Here is a 5,000-nt window from a genome sequence, read left to right as displayed (position 1 = left end):
ATATATAATATATATATATATATATATATATATTTATATATATATATATATCATAGAGAGAGAGAGAGAGAGAGCATGGCTACCTTTGGGGGAACAGTTGCAAACGGGCACTGCGGTAACGAGGAGTGAAAAATAGAGTACTTGGTGCCGAGGTGGGTGGGCAAATGAATAGGTCGAGTAGGTCCACTACACATCTTCATTACATACTGAAAAAAAAAAATGTCTGTGCTTATGCACTAGACAACGCGGGCGTGTACGTGTGCTCTTATCAGCGTTTTATTTTTGTTTTGTTATTTGTTTTTTCTCCTGCCGTTTTCTCTTTTAATTAGTTTAGATGCTGTGGTAAGGTGTATATCATTATGTAACACTATTTGTGTCGCTGTTTAGGTGTGGAAGTCTCTCTGGTTCTTCGGTCATTTGTTCAGTCAGTCGGTCAATCAGCCAGCCAGAAAGAAAGACAGTCATTCATTAGTTCATTAATCTAATAACTTCCTCATTATCTCTTTCATTCACACCTTCAATTCATGACCCCTTCACTCGTTTACTTATTTATTTGTTCATTAGATCCCTCGCTCCCTCGCCCCCCTCGTTCCCTCATTCATCCATCCATCCATTCATTCATTTATTCATTTATTCATTCATTCACTCATTATTTCGTTCATTCGTTCGTTCATTCGTTCGTTCGTTCGTTCGTTCGTTCGTTCGTTCGTTCGTTCGTTCGTTCGTTCATTCATTCATTCATTCGTTCGTTCGTTCGTTCGTTCGTTCGTTCATTCATTCATTCATTCATTCATTCATTCATTCATTCATTCATTCATTCATTCATTCATTCATTCATTCGTTCGTTCGTTCGTTCGTTCGTTCGTTCGTTCGTTCGTTCGTTCGTTCGTTCGTTCGTTTGTTTGTTTGTTTGTTCGGTTTGTTTACCACTTCCCGTGGTATGAATCTGCGGAAAGTAGAAATTCTCATTCCTCCCTCATTCTCATCTCGCTTCATCATTTTTGTTGCTTCAGTCACAACCACGAGAAAACTGCGTCACTCTACTCCACCAACATCAATTTTATTCTCATGAAACTGGTCGTTTCCTTAACCCCTTCTTCAATGGGGGTCTACCCTAAGCTGAATATGGTCGCCTGATGCTCACCAGAATAAAATATAAGAAGCGCGACATCGCTGCGTCCAAGTCGTCCTCTACGCACGTTTTTGCTTCTTCGACATCCTGAACACAATAATATTTTACTTTATTTACAACATTCACGCCTTTCTTACTCTACGTCTTGCTCTGACTTCTGATATCACAAATTATTCATTCAAGGGCGTCTACTCTCTTTCATTCTCATAATATGTCCAGACTATCTCAGCCTGGCCAGCTCTACTCTCAGTACCAGCTATACCATTGTCATTTCACGAGTTCTGTTATTCCATATTCGGTTGTATTTTGTAGCTTCACACATGGTCCTCAAACACATAACCTCCGAGGCCTCATCTCGGTGTAAGTCCCTCTTTTCTTGCCCCATACATTCCATTTGTTACTTACATTGACATGAACGTAAACTTATTTTGTTTGTGTGTATCTGCACACTAGTCATGCAGTCCATTCACTCAATCATTGTTTTCATCCAGTCTCTTGTTTGGATATCCATTCATCACTATCCAATCGTCCATATATAAATAGGAACGATGGTATATTAAACATGTATCTTTTATTTCATTGTATTCGTTTAATATATTTATTTCCATTATTCTGTTTTCTAGAAATCTCTATTCTCCAGATGATAATGACTTTACTATGCTCTCGTTAATTCATCTTCAAAGATTTTGTAATTATATCTATATTAATTTCTTTATTTATTTTACCACATCCATTATCTATCCAATTATCCCTTTATTTCAGTGGTTCCCAACCGGTGTGCCGCGGCACGCAAGGGTGCCGTGAGATCAACTGAGAGTGCTGCCAAAATTTAGGGAAAAAATAATTATCGTATTACCAACTCTCTCTGTCATCCATTTTTGTTCATTAAAGTAGCATTAATGTAAAGATGGGTATTTTCATATTATCCAAGGACAAATTTTTGTTACGCTGATGTTGAATCAACAAAATACTGACAAACTAGAATTTAGATTTTCTAATAAGGGTCCCGAGGACTTCTGTAAGGCTTAGCGAGGGTGCCTCAAGCCAGAAAAGGTTGGGAACTACTTCTCTATTTCTTCGATTGGATAGAGATATGTCCTTTTAACTAACCAACTATAATCTATTCAACTTTTATTTTCTATTCATAATTCTACTTGTTTATTTTCTATTCTACACTTTCACTTTTCCAATGTATGTTATCAGAATCTGTCGAGCAACACATCCCTTAATATAGTTTCCTCCTCTCTTATCTCCATTTTCGTTTTCTTCTTTCCATTCAGTACCCATTTATCTTACCATCCTCCATCCATCCATCACCTCGTCTTTTTGAACGTGAAGCTCCTCTAGTTCTTTTAGCCAGTCGTCTGTCTGTTCGCACATGGCCAAACGCTTTCTTATCGTGTTCGAAGTGTCGCTCTCACCAACAGGATTCATGTCTTACTTCTGTCTCCTCCATCATTTCTGCTTACATACACTTTACTGACGTCTCGTCTTTGCCTTTTTCTCTCCCCTTTCTACTCTTTTTTACCTCTCTCTTTGCTTTTCTTTATTTGTATGTCTCGATATTTCTCTCTTTCTCTCTACCACTTCTACTTTTTTATTACCTCTTTTTCTCTGCTTTTCTTTATTTGTATGTCTCGATATTTCTCTCTTTCTCTCTACCACTCTGCCTCTTTCTACCTCTAACTCTACCTTTTTCTACTTCTCGGTCTATTTCTCTCTACCTTCTTACTTCTCTACCTCAATATCAATCTTTACCTCTACTTTTACCTCGTTCTCAAATTCTCTTTACTTTTCTACACCTCTTTCTACCTCTCCACCTCTTTCCTCTCTTCCTCTCTCTCTGCCTATATCTCTCTCCACTATTCTCTCTACCTCTCTGTATAAGAGATTGCCTGTATGGGTTTTGTGTATTTGATATGTTAAGGGAACTTTCTTGTTACCCATACGGCACGGACTGAAGTTACAGAGCATTTCTTCATGAATGGTGATCACTTTAACTTCTACTCCTTAACTTACACTCTCTGGAAAGACGCAGAGTCTGGGGTGAGCTAATAGAGGTGTTCAAGTGGATCAAAGGCTTTAACAAGGGTGATGTAACCAAGGTCATCATATTAAAACAACATGGCAAGACTCGCAGTAATGATTATAAACTGGACAAATTTAGATTTAAAAAGGATATAGGCAAGAATTGGTTTACTAATAGGGTGATCGACGAGTGGAATAAATTTAGTAACCATGTAGTGAGCGCTGAAACTATCAGTTGTTTTGATAAACGATTAGCCAATTTTATGGATGGGGATAACAGGTGGTGATGGATACGGAGCTGCCTAGTGTAGGCCTTATGGTCTCTTGTAGTCTCCTTCATTCTTATATTCTTATGTTATGTACTCGTCTTCCTTTCTGTAATTCTTCTTTACGTACCACCATCATAATTACCTTTTCGGAGCTGTATTGGCACCAAGGATAGAGATTCTTGTTCTTTATCACCTGTTTCTTTTGGTATGAGGATAAGGTCGGGACTGGGTCAAGTCGCCTTGGTAGTTTGTTTCAACAAATACTATGAACTCACCACTCACTCACCAATGCAGCGTTTCTCAACTTTTTTACCCTACCTTTGCCTAACCTTTAAAATAAATTACATGTCCCAAGGAACCTCTGTGAAAAAAACATACCATATCTTTCTCATTTTATTTTCATTGTAATAATAGGTTAGATAGGATGATGTCTATATTACATTATTACAATAACCAAGAATATGTCGTGCATGTTTAATTATATTACGTATATGAAATTAAATAAAAAATCAAAAGTGCATTAGCTTATCTCACTTGTTCTCGCGGAATCCTTAGGGGCCTTTTGCGGAACCTTAAGGTTCCGGGGAACCCTAAGGTTGAGAAACGCCGCACTAGGATGCCGTATCTACTAGGACGTTGGCTACCATGGAGTTCCATTCCTGTCTGGACATGGCTCTTCTTAACAAGATGGCATTTGTTATTTCTTCTCCTACATATATCCTTAACCCTTCTACATATTTTCTGCATGGTCTTCCTCTTGCCCTCTTTCGTTCTATTTTTCCCGTTAGCACATATGTTCTAATTGCTGTTTTCTCATGACGTGTTCTACAAAGTGTAACTGTCTCGTCCTGATAGCTACTATGAACTACGCAACCCTAATACAAGATTCATCGAGGTTTTGATAAGGTTTACAATTTGGGATGCATCTGAAACTAAATAAGATAAATTTGAGTTAGTCAGGGTAGAACTATAACTAGGCTTCTTTATCTTTTTATTGTTGTTATTACTATTATCCTCTCGTCTTCCTTCCAGACCTCTTAGATGGGGTTTACACGGTCTAACGGGGGTTTAACCAACGTGTTCGACAACCAAATACCCCGTTCACACGTTCACACATCACTTTAAACAAGTGTCTGTCGAACCGTTACTATATAACCCCCTCTTATGCTCTTTCATTTGTCACATTCTTTGTACGTTCTCGTATCCTCGTAAGGTTTTCGTCTTTCTCCATTTCATTGGCCCTTCTCTGTATTTTCGTTCATTCTACATACATTTTCGTTCTTGACATTTTGGGGGGAAAGAGGGTTATGTCTATATTCCTGTTTCTCTCCTTTGTTTCCTCTAATATTCCTTCATTTTTCATTCCACCGTCTTTTACTGTCATATCATCTCCACAATATTCCCTTTCTTAGTTATATTTTCTATTTTTTTCTTTTCTTACGTATCTAAGCTCATTTCTCATTTTACCGTCTTTTGCAATCATTTCTTCTCCACAATATTCCCTTCTCAGTCACATTTTTTTTTCTTTTTACTTTTTCTTTTTTTACTGTCTTTTGATGTCATATCATCTC

This window comes from Oratosquilla oratoria, chromosome 10 (assembly GCF_046742065.1).
Source record: "Oratosquilla oratoria isolate Oo_2021 chromosome 10, ASM4674206v1, whole genome shotgun sequence".
NCBI lineage: Eukaryota > Metazoa > Arthropoda > Malacostraca > Stomatopoda > Squillidae > Oratosquilla > Oratosquilla oratoria.
This window is presented reverse-complemented; position numbering follows the sequence as displayed.